We start from the raw sequence: 16,549 nt of genomic DNA on the forward strand, positions 1-16,549 counted from the left end.
GTTGAGAGGACAACTACAAGAATGAGAGAATCAATTGGCATGTATGGCTAGTCTCTCTTTGGAAGCAATCCAGTGTAGGATTCCAGCTAAATATTATGCCCTATACCTCAAGGAATAGTGGTTGCAGTTCCAGATCAAGAACCTAGCACAGAGAGGCACCATGCCATTTCATGATTACAGGTAGTTCATTGATCTTTGTGATCAGAGCACACTAGGAGATAGGGCCAAGATGTCTGAGTTTTATTTGCATAGCATGGCCTTAATAGAAATGAATGTATGGGACCCTAATTCCAAGCTGGGGGATTTATAGTTGATGGCTTTATCATCATGGATGAACCATGAAGAATCAAGGGCTGCAAAGATGAAGAAGATATTGGCAAGAGAGCAAATTGAACCTATTATGATCAAAGTTGAATAGTCAGATCCCATGGCCCTCATCAGTACCCATAATTTGACTACCAATGATCCTCAGCTTGCACCTAGATATCTTGCTACCCAAGAGAAAACAATTTCACATTTTGAGGACATGTTCAGGCTGTTAGGGGATGATAGCATACATGCTTACTTGAGGAGATGGAACACATTTCCATACAACTTAAAGATAAGAGAGTATCACTCTCCTCAAAGATTGAGATAAGAACTAAACAGGACACCCATGTACAAGCAATCTATGCAAAGGCTGTAAGTCAATTGGATTGGCCTGAAACTCAGTCCACCACTACTCTTAGGAATGCTAGAAGGAAGGAAGAAAGAAGAAGGAAAGAGGTAGTGGGAAGAGGTAGAAAGGAAAGTAGGCTTCTATGAACAAGAAGAGGAAACCAAAGCAGAGGCATGGGATGTCAGGGAGGCCACTAGAGCTATGAAGGATATGGATATTTATTGAGTTGCTTAGAGGATGAGCAACACTTTCAGTAGGGGGGTGATGATGAGCCTCATCATTGGGTAATTATATGGGCCTTAATTCACCTCCTAACTTAGTCAAACCAACTTTTCTCACAAATTATTACATGTTTTTGATTATATTTTGTTTATGAGATGAGTTAGAGTTGGATATGATGCCTAGTGGACTAATATGCATTGAATGTAGGATTGAAGGAGAAAATCAAGGAATTTTGGAAAATACTAAGGTTAAAACTCGAATGGGACAAGGGAGAGGGATTGTAGGAGGTAAATCCTCCTCATTTACTTCTCCCCAATTCAAATATTCCTCTAACCATCACACCAGCTTGGAGAGACAAAGAGCTAGTTTATCTCAAGTTTGGGAGCCGAGCCTCCCTAATTTTAAGGAAGTCATTGGGGAATTCATTTGTATAAGTAGAGAGGCCTAGAGCCTCATTAGGATTCAAATTTTTGTCGAAAAAATCTAAGCTAGTTTTGAACTCCCTACTTGTGAAAGTTTTATTGATGTAATTTCCTATTTTGGTAATAAGAATGAGTTTTGTTTTGAGCCAGCACTGAGTTAACTCAAAGGGATGAAGCTCTTGGGTTAGGGCCAAACCCTAGTAGCCAAGGCTCCTCTTTCTTGTATCTGTATGTTTAGATTAGTCTCATAGCTTCATTGTTAATTTGCTTTTAGATGTGTTTTCATTGCAAGTAGTGTAGATTGGATTGGTTGTTTATTAGTTTTCTTCCATTTATGCCTTACTTTAGTAGTAGGTTAGCAGGGATAAAATGAGTACCAAAAGGTTGTCATTGGGTGTCTTGGCCTCATTTCCTCCCTTTGGTATCATGATTTGAGGAAGGGACCCTTGTGCAACCCCCAAAACATAGATTTCTATTTCTTGCATAAGCTTTAGAGTTTACTGTATTTAAGTTAGCATTTGATCAGTTTTGCAAAGTAGGATTTCATTTCCATCTCTTCTATCTTCACTCTTGCAGTAGATATCATCCGTGCTTTCATTCCCTTCAACAACTTTCCTCATGCATCATGTAGGCAATTAATTAATTAATTATGCTTTTCTAGCTTATGAGAATGCTTCTTCTTTACATAGATTTTTGGGAATTATACATGTTTTATGTAGAGCAGGTGCTTTAGGAGGAGACATAGACTTCATAGCCAACAACCACCTTCCACTCCATCCACCATAGTCATTCCTTGTTTTCACCATTGCCTTCACTAGTTTTCATCATTTTTCATAGAAATTCTTCCAAGCACATTGAGTGAATCCAACCATCCTCTATCTTTGATGTTGACTTCTAAGTGATCATAGACCTTTCCTCACTTCATTCCACCCATCTACCACCTTCCCTAAGCCTTCCATCACCTCCAACACCTTCCATTTTTCTCTCGACTGTATCCTATAGGTTTACAGGGAATCCTGTAGGTTTCTAGTACATCCTATAGGTTTTCCTGAAATGGCCTGTTTTGAGGCCGAATTGAGGGAAAACCTCTAAGAAGTCACCAAAATCCTCCCAAGGGTCTCCCACACCGTCTAACCATCTACTAACCCTTCCATCCATCCTCCAACATCCTTAATTCACCTGCCACATCACCAAAAGAAATTAGTTTGCATACTTGATTTTGCATGAAAAGACAAAAAGAAAAAAACATATTTATTTCAGTCCCTTTACTTTCACATCAATGATGTTTGATGCTTCTTACTTCCATGCTTAGATAGTAGCATTTGGTTCATGTTAATTTAGCATTATTCCAAAGCATAGTTTCTTGGCAATTAATTAGGAAATGGTGTGATTTAGCATTGAATTTCGGTCTTTTCCATTATTGCAGTAGAGTAGCTCTCCGTTAGAGCATATTTCATTTTCTTCCATCAAGAAACCAAACTTATTCTGACTCCATAGAATTCTGGCTTGAAAATCCCAGTGGTCTCTCGCCAGCTGAATCGGGACAATAGGCAGAACCATCACTTTTACTTGTGTATATAACACTGTCACCTCCAAGTTTGTACGAACCCCGGGTTGACAAAGTAAAGCTGGTAGCCCAGGAGTTGTAACATTCTTGTTGCAATACTGGTGCTCATTAGTACGCATGTATGCTTCATGGAAAATGCGTACACACACGTGTTTTCTACTGTAAAGTAGCGTATATATTTTGACATATATTTGATCAGGGTTTACAATAACAAAATCTGGTTTCTGTGATGTGCAGTATGTTGATTGGTATTTTTGTTACAATGTTCTAACTATTCTGGTAATTTAAGTTAATTTATTTGGGTTTCAGTTGATTCGGTTAATTAAGATATTGGTTGGTTCAGATGATGATTGAGTGTAGTAATAAGTTTTAGTTTTGATGATTGGTTTGGGCTTAAATGTTGGCAGTGGGTATAGTCTGAAAATTTGATGAAATGTGGCCTACAAGTTGTGATGTGTTCTAGGAGGTGGATCCAGTTTGAAAATTTATGAAGCGTGGTCCTCGGAGGTGTTGAGGGTTGGAGCCTTCAATGAGGGAGTTGAAGCTTACTTCCAGTGGTAGCTGGTAAATCAGACCAGGGGGTTGGATCTCCCTTCCCATGGGTGTCGGTAAACGAGATTAGGGGGTTAGTGCTCCCTTCTATTAGGGGATGGAGAATGAGCAAAGGTTGTAGCCTTCTGTAGGTGGGTGCCTATGTATTGGTATGATTCTGTGGAAGTACAAGATTGTAAAATATTTTCTTTATATTAAAAAGAAGATAGAGATGATGACAACAAGTTGTTTTTTCCCACATTTGGTTTCCACCTTAAATCCAGGTGTTCATGTGTGTTTCTTATGTGTGATGCTTTATTTTTTTCTTACTGTGCATGGTTACCACTTATTTATTTTTTAATGAATTACTGATGCGTTGGATCTAGATAAACATAAGACAAATTAACTAAAAAGTAAGTTTACTGGATATACACTAATTGTATTAATAACAATCACGTGCACATGCAGGTTCCCTTTAGTAAAGTCACATACAAAAATCAAGATATGAATTTGAAAAGTTTAAAGATTTGAAAATACTGATTCACCCCCCCAGCCCCCTCTTAGTATTTTCCCCAACAACTTGAGACTGTACAATGCTTGCTTGAGTATGCACACATGAGACTCCCGATCAAAAGTATTGAAGCCTTCTGTTTGCTTGATTACACCTCCTCCTCAATAAATCCATTGAGGAATTTTTTTTCACATCCATCTGGTGGATCTTCCACCCCATATGTGCATCTAGAGCAAGAATTGATCTGATCGATGAGTACCTTGCTACATGAAAAAATGTCTCATCATAGTCAATCCCCTCAACTTGAGAGTACCCTTGGCCACAAATATGACCTTGTACTTTTCTATGCTTCTGTTTGCTACATGATTTACCTTGAAGATCCATCTTGAACCCACAACTGATTTGTCTGCTAGTCTTGGGACTACTTCCCAAACACTATTGTTTACAATGGATTTTATTCCTCCAACATTGCATCAACCCGTACAAGTTTCTCTATTTCTTCCTCTAAAGAGGATGACTCATTCTCTATAAGCTCAGTAATTAGAGCCATGTAGCCATTGTACCAATTTGGTGACCTTATCTGCTTGCGTTGATGTGAAGGAGCACCCACATTCTCCCTCGCATCTTGCACAAGTATCTTAGCTTCCCTGGTCCTTTTCATCCCTTCTTTGGATGGTTATGCTTGAATGGCTATCTCCACTCTCTGCTCTTCAATTTGTGGCTACCCCACAACTTATTGAATCTCTTCCTTTGGAGCTAAAAGATCCTCTTCTGATAGGATTTGGAACTCACTCTCAAGAGAGCATCACATGGCTTTGTCTTCATAAAATTTTACATCCCTTCACACAACTATCATTATGAGGGATGGCATGTACAAACGGTAGTTGTGGGGAGTTTCTGTGTAACCTACAAATATCCCCATTTTTGTTGTCGGCTCTAGATTCTTCCTTTATTATTTGGAGACATGGTAGTAAACATAGGCTCCAAAAATCATAAAGTGCGACACATCCAACTTTCTCCCCGAGAAATCCTCCTCTAGTGTAATGATGCCCAAAATTTGATGAGTACATCGGTTTTGAAAATAGATTGTTGTTTTTCATGCTTCATCCAACAAATGCATAGGTAGGCCTTGATCATGCAACATTTCCCTCACTGCTCCCACAATGCTATGGTTCTTCCTCTCAGCCACCCCATTTTGTTGTGGGTTGTGGAGTGATGTCAAATCTAGTTGAATGCCTTCTTTTGCACATAATTTTTTAAATTCATTCGACATGTACTCACGTCCATTATTTCTCCTGAGAGCCTTCACCTTATTACCCATTTTTTTCTTAACCAATGCCTTGAATTATACGAACTTGGAGAATGTCTCATCCTTCTTCTGCATGAAGAAGATCCAACACTTACGTGAGAAGTCATAAATAAAAATGACAAAATATTTGTGCCTAGCAATGGAGGCTGTCAAGAAAGGTCCACATACATCATGCATGTGCTTTGTTGTCTCGATCATGGAAATTGGCTTTTGTGTACTTCCCTAAGGTACACCATTTGCATGTATCCTGCTGCTCTAATGCTCCTTTGGGGATGCCTGTGGCTATTTGATACATAATCTTCAAAGCACCATGATGCAAATGGTAAAGTATTCTATGCCAAAGTTCACCAACATCTCAACTCTACACCCTCTCTGCCTTCATGCTAAACACAACACAGTGTTCCACATCTAGCTTGTACATGTTCTTCACACGAACCCTGATCTGCCTCACTTGTCTCATGGCTATGTGTCTCAGGAAATATTTCCCTTTGCTGAAGATCACATCATAACCACGGTCTTCCAAAAAATAAATAGAGATGAGATTTTTCTTTAGGCCTGGAAAAAACGTCACATCCTTGAGTTTGAGAGGGGAGCCTGACTCCCTCTGAAAGGTGACTGTACTAATCCTAGTCGTATTGTACCTTCCATCATCTCCCATCTCAATGTGGATCTGGAGATATTTATCCTCCAAATCACTGAATAATTCTCTATTCTCCATCATGTGGAAAGAGGCACCACTGTCCAAGTACCACACACTCCCCATCATTGTGCTGGCCATGCATGCAATGAGGGTAAAGTCAAGCTTGAACATTGAAGCCAAAGCTTCACCTGCTGCTCCTCTTGAGGTATTATTTCTTTTATCCTTGCGTGGACACTTCATGGAATAGTGCCCAAATTCATGACAATGAAAACACTTGATTCTGGACAAGTCTTTCTTCTTGCTTGCTTAACTAGATTCTGGTTTGGACTGGTATTCCTTCCTTTTTCCCTTCTTTTCCTTTCCATCCAAGGCACAATTTTCTTCATCCTCACTTTTGGATGAAGTCTCATCTATGGTATTTTGCCTTATTTCCTCCTATACCAAATCAAACCATAAACATTCCCAATTTGGTAGTTTCTCCCTCCCATTCGCTGAATCTTGGTTGTTGTGCCAACATGTTAGGATTAACAAATCATCTTCTGCAACAATAACACCAACCTGACCAAGTTCATCATGACATTTTGTGAACCTGCTCATGAACAACAGAATAATGTCGTTCTTCTGCATCTTGATATTTCAAAGTTTATCCTTGAGTGCCAATTTCTTGTGGTCACTACTATTTTAGAACAAATATGTCAATGCTTGCCACATTGCATACAAAGTCTCTTTCCTGTGGATATTTGAGAAAATATGGTCTCGTACTCCCTCCAATATGATTCTCGTTGCCATGGCTACACACTTCTTACATTCTTCTAGATTCTGACAATAAGTTGTTGCTGGCTTCAGGATGTCATTATCAACAAATTCCTTCAATCCATTATCTTCCAACACTGCCTCCATGTGGTACTTCCAAGAAACATAATTCAAGCTTCCTTTAAGGGCATACTTGAGTCTTAGTCCATAGAAATCCATCCTTCTAGCTCTGAATGATTGATCCTACAAATCCGATCCTCCTATAATAATAACTTCAAAATTTTTTCTCTACTGTGAATCCTGCTTTGATACCATGTAGAAATTATTGTGTAGATTCGAAACTACTCATGGAATTTACTAAAACACAAGAATTAAATCTATTCTACTATTGTGCGTAATTCAATTCACGATCAGGAACACAAATAAACATGCAAGAAGAATTATCACACATTCAAAAATATTTATCTAAGGGAAAGAAACTTCTCAAAAGCCCTTCTTATTTGTATTGAATTAATCAAAGAATAGAGATGAATACATATGATTTCTCGAGGTTGAGCACAACCTGAAAGTGTATAGTTTATCTCTCTACCTCACTAGCGAACTCTGGCCAACATGTTGATGGTGTTGGAAATCCATCAACCAAGGGGGTCTCCATGATGTGAAGTCCCAATTAGACCTCACACCATTTAGAATAGGAGCCCCATCTAGGGTATCATCCTAGATGCCATATATTCTTACAAATTTTCCTTGGCTCTAATTATAAATCAAAGAGAGGAGTGAAAATGGGCCTTCAAAAAGCAAGGGGGTGTGCCTGGTGAGTGTTCAGTCGTATGTGTGTCAAATTTCTTTTAGTATAGAGGGTGAAGAGAAGTGATCTTCTAAGAGAGAGGTAATGGTACCACCCTAGTAGAGACACACATAAACAAGACTAATCCACTCAAAATCTAGTAGAATAGTCCACAAAGATGCAGTGGTCATTGCAACCATTACAACAAGAAAGATCTCTCTAATATCTAGTGGAATAGTCTACAAGAATGTGACAACGATAATTACCATTACAACACATTCTCAATATGATAAGTACCAAAATAAACGAAATAGTTCAACTAATTTAGCACAGATGAAAGCAAACATGAATTACAAACCTTCATAGAATAGTCATACAAAATATTCATAATTCATGCATGAAGAACATGTTGGCCATAAGGCTTTTGATATTAAGTAAAAGTTCCAAGACACATGTATATAATGAACACCACTAGCTCCAATAGTGGAGCATTGGAGCCACTCCTTGCTCCCCAAAAGAAATAGTTTGTTTCTCTAATGCCTTGCAGGAGGAGCTAAGGTAAAAAGTCCTTTTATCATACAATGAGGGTGTATAAGAGGTGATGCTTCACCTTCCTTGTGACTCTTTGACTACCCCCATGACTGTTTGACTTCCTATGACTTTTCAACTTTTCATGACTCTTCATTTTTTGTACATGTCCTTTGGACTTCCACTTTACCATACATTTTGAACAGATAATTACATAATCAATCATAATGATGTGGCATATGATGACTCATGACAAGACATGACATGGCACTGCTGATATGAACTGCATGGTGACATGGTAATTTCAAGCCATTCTTTGCTGCTCCTTTGTCATCATAAGAGATGCACAATGATTCATCTTCATGAGAGATATGCTTTTTCATTCATATCTAATCTCCAAAGGATTGTGAATATGATGGAGTCTTCATGTGGCCTTGATCTTTGATCTTCTGTTGTAATCTAGTGTTCCTTCATCTTCTCGCATGATGATAATCTTATCTCTTTAGCTCCAGACATGTCTTCTAGAATGTTCTCCTTCTTCATCTCCTTCTTCGTCATCTTGCCATAACATGATAGAGTACCAACATTTGCAATCCACTCATGACAAGACAACATCAAATTGATAAATCCCTAGTCTCAGATAATGCATGTTGATCCACTGATAGAGCTAGAATTGGTTTCCAGGCTGAGGAAAAGACTCAATGACTGTGCAATTTCGCAACTCAAGCAGTCAGGGATGAAGCTTGAACCTTGAGACTGCATGATGCGCATTTCAGGCTGGACTAGGTAGGAAGATTGCATAGTTTTGGGACTTTATTAGCTGCGCTGATGGGTTTTTCACTATTTAAACCAACTACGCAGTTCTGGAAGGAAAAGAAGACATAGTGATTGTGAAATTATGCATCTTAGGAGCTCAAGATATGGGCTTGAGCTTGGTGACTACGCAATGCATACTTGGGGCCAGTCTAGAGGGCTGAATTTCATAGTTTTGGAGGCCAAGGCCTAGGCTTGAGCACTGAAATTGTGAAATGCATATAAATAGAAGGACTAAGGCCAGGTGATTGCATAGTTTAGGAGCTCAAGATTGAGGCTTGAGGGTTGAGACTGCGCAATGCATAGTTCTGGTTTGCGTAGAGAGAAATATTATGTAGTTCTAGGACTCAAGGGTCGAGCTTGAGCACTAAGGTTGTGAAATGCATAGTTCTGGGAGACATAAACTCTGCATTTCACAGTGCCAAGAGACAAGGTTGTTGCGTGAGGATTGAGACTACACAATGTGCAGTTCAAGAGGGTTGGATGAAGCTAAGTGGCTCGGTCGAGAGTTTTCTCCAATTTTGACTATGTGTTGGTTCAGTGAGAGGAATTTGAATAAAAGAAAGACTTGAACATGATAACACACTTATTTCACTTGATGACACAACCTAAAACACTCAAAACACATGAACAACATACTTTCCTCAATGCAACAACATTGCGACAACCCATTCCAAGTGTGACACTAAAGATACACTTTGTGACGACAATGATGACACTTGTGTGACAATGCATGGAAATTTGGAAATGAGTGCAGAACGTGTGTACATGATAACAAAAACTCATTATCAAACAAATTTCCCCTTGAAACAAACCAAAAATCCACTTTACGATAAGTGATAACTCCCACATAAAAATACGACACTTGCTATATGAAAATAAAAGTGTGAATGACACTTATGGTATGTGAATGATGGTGAAAACAACACATTCTAGGTAGTAGATATCATGAAAATGAAACTAATTAAAGGGAAAACAAGAAAAATAGACAACCGAAAACATGAAAATGACACGTGAAAATAAAGGCGTGTGAAGCGACAATTTGCAAAACTCACTGAAATTGAAGTACAAATGCAGCTAGAAGTGAGAAATTGTCGATGTTAGTGCACATGACTATTGACATAGATTGGACATCACACAAGCAAAATCTTGATGGACTGTGATATGCTTGTTAAAGCTTGCATAAAAGAATGCATTCATGAACTTGTTGCAGACTAAGAATGTGTGAGAAAGTACCCTCGATACTTCCAATCCAAGAAGGGAGCTCAAAAGGATCAACTAACCAAGAAGTGACTATGAAACGACCAATCACAAGATCTGCAATAGGATCCAAAGTTCGAGTGTAGGAATCCTTTTGGAAGGTGTTTGTCCCAACTACAACACTTTGCAACACACTTGCAAAACTCCAACTTCTCTGCCTTAGTCACTTCTTTCATGTAGGGTCTAGTTCTTTAGGAAGTATTTAGTCATCATTTAGATTACCATGGCTTCCCCACTTACCCTGTGCATAAACATAGTCCCTTTCATTCCTTTACTCGGTTAAACACAAACATATGATTAGTGATCACACAATGTTTCAAATCATGATAGGGTAACGAAGTTCACGAGATTTAGATTTTCATAGTATAGTTTTTCATCTCTAATGTTATCTGCTGCTAGCAGGCCTGGACAGTACCCTGGTGGAGTCACTTTAGGAACACAAACATTACTCTGTCGCCAGTGAGGCTGGACAATACCTTAGCAGATTTGCTTGCTTTACCTCTCTATGCAGGAAGCCTTTCTCTTGTTTCTATTTTGCTTACTTATTTAAAGAATAATGTGCATGGGAACTTATTTATTTATGGACGGAAGATGGATCCCAACTTATTGAGAGAAGGAGAGGTTGTTCCTTCAAAGAAGCATATAGATACCTCTAATTTAGGTTTGCTTGTTTAGATTTTTCCATTGTCCTTCTCTACTTGATTAGATCAACCTGAAAACACCGAATTAGAAGAACCAAGCATAGGAATGAGGTTTCTAGAATAGACATGTTGATCATTGTTTGAAATAAGGCTTTATTAATGTAAAGATCATATTTTCCGTCGGAACATCATCAATGAAAATATTAACCAAGAAAAGTAAGAAGGAAATAGAGTTAGCCAAATTTTGCAGTGTCACAAAGTCCTTTTCTATTTTTCCACATTTCCTTTTGAGCCAACATGACATCTTCATGAAAGGTCTCACAAAATTAAAGGAAAGACAACACACAACAAGGAAACAAGGCTAGAAGACATGACCAAAAGTGGCTAAAGCAAAACATGATGTGAAACCAAAACCACAAAACACAAGACAAACTATAGGAAACAAATTCAGGATGAATGTGCAGGTAGAATAAAATGCAACTAGACCTACTCCTAACCTGACTAGCTAGAAGATCAAGGTCACTTGTAATGGAATTTCCAATGTAGCCACCATAATTGTTCCCGACCTGAAATCACAAAGATGCGATCGATTAAAACAAATATAAAACAATGTGCAATAGAAAAGATTAGAGCTTGTATAACTTGCACAAAAAATTGAAGGTCTTGCCTATCAACAAAAAGATATGTCATAGTTACTAATTTTAACCAATTCACATTCTTACCCTTTTGATGAGCACCATCATTCAAAAAACCTCGGAAGCTTCTCATACATGTCTCCCAAACTACACCGAACTCCTTAGTGAATGCGAGGAAAGATCGAAACTTGTTATTCACAACAAAGCTTGCCAAGTAATATTGTTCCATCCATTCAATGATTGGATCATAAAATTCATGATAATCCTCTTGAAAACCCCAAAATATTTGAAAACATGAATTTTCAATTAGAGGAATGGGATTGCAATGAGAATCTTGTGAGGGAAAATAGATCTTATCATATTCAGCAAGCATGCAAAGATAGTGGGGACCTGACATAACCATCAAATAAGGATGAAGTGCCTCATCTTCTCAACAATATCCAAATAATGAAATGTTGAACGATAAAGATCAAAGGATGTAAAACAATGATCATTGGATGGTTGGAAAATGATAAGCTGAATGACAGTCATCAGAGACAAACTAATGATTAGATGGGCTGATGAAAGCATTAGATTGCTAGTTGTAATTAACAAAAATAAATCAATTTGAGGAGCTCTGTGAATGATTTGAACAATCGAACCAAGTTCCTTGTAGGCTGAATGTGACAAAACCATTTTCCTGTAATTGGTGAGAACTTGTACAAGCATTGTAATCATTGATATAATTTAAAAGGGACGCGAGCATAACAAACACATGAGACTAGTCAAGATAGAGTGAACGAAGAAGAATTTGATTCACACAATAAATCGTGCATTCATTATCACTCAAGAGGATTTTAGGTTCTATGAAGGGAAATATTTGTGATATAACATTCGCAAGAAAAACTAGGAGTTGACTATTAAGAGATGACTCTGATAGTCATGATCCCTTTGGAAAAAGATAGTCTTTGAAATTATCAACTTCATAATTCCATGACTCTATGAGAGATACACATTCCAAACCCAAGTTTGATGTGAGAGATTTACGTGAAGATGGATAAACTAAAGAAGAATCTTGAACCTGAGATACCAAACATATTTCAAAAAGAGATTTACATCAAATGAAACTGTGAAAAGAGAAGGATTGTGTGAGAAAAACCAGATGTGACTTATTTTGGGGGGCTTACCAAAGTCACGAGATCTAGACATAACCATAAATGAAAGTTAAAGTGCCTCCACTTCCCGACAAGTCTAGAAACTTTTTAGGATTGTAAAATCACATTTTGAATATTGAATAAGATCGTGCATGGTGTGAGGATAGATAATAACATTGGTTTCAATAAGATCACTGTTCACTGGATGGAAGCCATATCTATCATTGAGTTGACCAGATTTTTCAACTTCAACAACCAGATTTCTCAAATCAAAAGATTCTTTTGATCTCAAATCCGAAGATAAATGAATTGCAAAAATTTTGTGAGCAAGATGATTTGAAGAGTTGTCTTCATGCAAGAGAAGAGATGATGAGGGATGGAAAGAGTACTCAATGATTTGATTGTTTTCATTTTCATCATGGATAATCTCACCACCTTGTGTCAATTGAGAAGATAACTCATCAGATGAAGAAACTAAAGAGCACGAAGTATCTTCGTCACAAGTAGATGCATCAAAAAAAAAAAAAACAAAAGGGATAATGAGATGAAGAGGAAGTTTTGATAAGAAAATATTCTTTAACTGAATTAGATTTTAGATCTAAATTAAAATCTTCATGAGAAACCAAAAGATTAGCTGATGCACTTGGGAATTCGTCATCACATACATCAACAAAATCATCATCATCAAAATGATTGTTGCCCAAGACTGCAGATCTAAACAAATTTATTTCATTAGATTCACTACCGAGATTAACACATTCGATATCATCCAAGAATGAGGAGACACCATATTCACATGAAGGATTTTAAAAAAGATTGAAAGAATCCTCACCTTCCTACTCCTCTACCCATGTAATGTGACTACCTTGAACCTGATCGCAATTTGGACTAGTAGCTTGTGTTGAATTTCCACAATCTTGGGTCTAGGATAGAATCTTAAAATCTCCGACTCTACTAAACCAAGAAACTCAGCGATACTACTTTTCACAGCGGAATATAAATAATAGTAAATCACACATGCATAGAATATAGACTTCATTTTACATTTTTAACCCAACTTCGTTACATTAAACAACATATAATACAACAGTCTAGGGCTCCCATACCAGGGATAATGGTCCTCGTACATCCACTAGTACAAGATACAAACTATGGCTTGGTGTCAGTACATCGAAAACCAATCTACCCTCAACAAGATGCTCTGACCGTCTAGTTGATGTAGATCTTCTCACAACTTCCTTGGTTGTACCCTGTACCTTTCCAGTCCTTCGACTCCTGATATGCAACTCTTGCCTCTACCAATGATCCAAGTCCATATGACCATTGAACCTCGAAATCCAATTTGTTCACTAGTTAAGCCTTAGTCCATCATGGGCACAACACAACAAGACTCCTATCGAGTTGTTCACAACTCTACTTGTGAACAACTCTTGATCTACCCACTGCTGCTCCTCATCTACTAAGGGATTTCAACCCACTATGGTCTTCCTGTGTTGTTCCAATGAAAACAAACATAAGGTATGGAGAGTTGCCACCTATCAATATGAGATTTCCATCTCCCTAAATGAACATGGACTAGGAGGACTCCCCATCATCTGATGTAGAATTCCTTCTCCACACACAAGTGTAGGGCTTCACAAACCGCTCCTGGTTGATCAAACCCTTGAGCTCTAACAACTTCCACTCTAGAAACTAATTTTTTGCATCAAAGAGTTGCACACCAAGCTCCAACTTTGGAACTATCACGATGTCCTCCAACAGACCATAAATGCCCAATCCACATCCACACTTGGTCCACTCTCACGCTGCCCTCCAACAAACCATGAGAGATCAATCCTCGTTGTATCGTCTACCTCTAGCTAGGTCATCCTCACACCTAGGAAACCCTCCTCTTAGCTACCAACATACTCCATCAACTGTCCAACCCTTGGACACCCATCCAACTAGAAATCAACTCTATAAAAACACATACCTCTGTAAGTCCTTAAGGGATGATGGCTTCCCTTGCTTGGATGCTACTTCTACTCAGTCATTGCTCAGCTACTGTTACTTGACCATCGCTCAACTGTTGTTACTCGGCCGCTGCTGCTACTCGGCCACTGTTTCTACTCGACCACTACTGCTACTGAGTCGTCGCTCAACTATTGTTACTCAGTCATCACTCAACTACTGTTACTCGGATGTTGTTGCTACTCAGCCACTGCTACTATTTAACCATCACTTAGCTACTGTTACTTGACTGTTGCTCAACTGCTGTTACTCAGCCGCTACTGCTACTCGGCCGTTGTTGTTACTTGGCCACTATTGTTACGTGGATGCATTTTCTTAAGAGATAAACACACTTTTGGATATGTTCAAATGATCCTCACTCACCTCATATTTGTACACAAACATGAGGGCTACATGTGGTGTCAACAAGTCTAATTTGGACACAAGCCGACCTACTCTTTTCTCCCAAATTAATCCACAACCACATATATTAACTTAAAAAATTCATAACTCCATTTCTACAACTCGAAATCAGATGATATTCATTGTGTCAGATTCATCTCGACAAGAGCTATCATCCTCATCCATCACATGTTGAAATGTGCTCATGGTTTTGGCCCAAATCACGATGGGTGCAAAACCCCAAGCTTTGGTTTCAAGCCCACAAGGCCACTTGTGGAGCTCCTTCCTCCAAACCCTCAATCCTCAAGGCTTGGAGTATCTCCCAAGCTAAAATAATCAACATCTTGAAAATAAAAAGAGTGTGAGCAACTAACTGGTGGAATAGATTGCTCAAGCAGATCATGGTACAAAGAGTCATGGCATGTAGATGATAGGGGATAACAGAAATCCAAATCAGATTCGAGACTACAGTTATAAACAGTAACATCATCTTACAGAATGAAGGAGTTAGTCTTCACCATAGGCTTCATGAGCCATTATGAAATTTCCTTAATTGAATCTGAATCATGAAAAGCTGAAGAATAATGAGAAGATGTATCAAGAATTTGATTTGCAGATTTCCAAACTTCACAGTCATCACAAGGAGGCACCCACATTGGGACTGGGAAAGGAGGAGGATAAGGAACAAAAGGATTAATAGGTTCCTCCTCTAAAATTTAATATGTCTCATGGTTTACAAGAGTTAGGAAAGTAAAAATATCAGGAGGTTTAGATTCAAACTGATTCAAAGAAATCTGATCCAAATGTTCAAACTTTTTCTTACAAAAATTCTGATCCATATGTTCTTTAGGAAACCAATAACATAAATGAAGGAATTTATTAGCAAAACCCTCAACTGATTCATCAGGCTCCATTCTAAGTTGATTGATTCTTTTGTGAACATATCGCTAAGCATACCAATCGAAATATTGGTGAAGCTCCTTAGTAAATTAACGAAAATAGTGAATGGAAGTAGATGATAAGGTACGAAACCATCGATCAACATGACCTTCAAGAGTGAGGGTGAATAAAATACATATAACATCTTCATCATCAATTTCAAGAGATTTACAAAACCCAAGCAAATCATTTATATGTCTAGATAAAAACATACCACCCTTGCCATTAATCTTGAATTGAGACAAGGCATGAGCGAGCTCCATGGAGATTGAAAGTTTACCAGGAGGTAGGTTAGAAAAACACTATGGGATTATGATTTGGGAAAGATCCATTTAATATAAGAGATTCAAAATAGACTCAATAGGCACAACTTGTCATTTGGGCCTCCTTCTAGTGCCATTTTGTCGACGGTGCTGGAAATCCATTAACCAAGGGGGTCTCCCTGATGTGAAGTACCAATTAGACCTCACACCATTTTTTATAGGAGCCCCATCTAGGGTATCAGCCTGACTTCCATATATTATTACAGATTTTCCTTGGCTCTAACTGTGAGAAAGAGAGAGGAGTGAAAATGTGCCTTCGAAAAGCAAGGGGGTGTTCTTGGTGAGTGTTCGGTCATATGTGTGTCAAAGTGAAGGGAAGTGAACCTCTAAGAGAGAGGTAATAGTACCACCTTAGTAGAGACACACATAAATAAGAATCCGTTCAACATCTAGAGGAATAGTCCATAAATATGCAATGGTCATTGCAACCATTACAATAAGAAATATCTGTATAATATCCAGCAGAATAGTCCATGAGGATGCAAC

Source organism: Pinus tabuliformis, chromosome 7 (genome assembly GCF_031772625.1).
Source record: "Pinus tabuliformis cultivar Carrire ecotype Pingquan chromosome 7, CPIR1, whole genome shotgun sequence".
Taxonomy (NCBI): Eukaryota; Viridiplantae; Streptophyta; class Pinopsida; order Pinales; family Pinaceae; genus Pinus; species Pinus tabuliformis.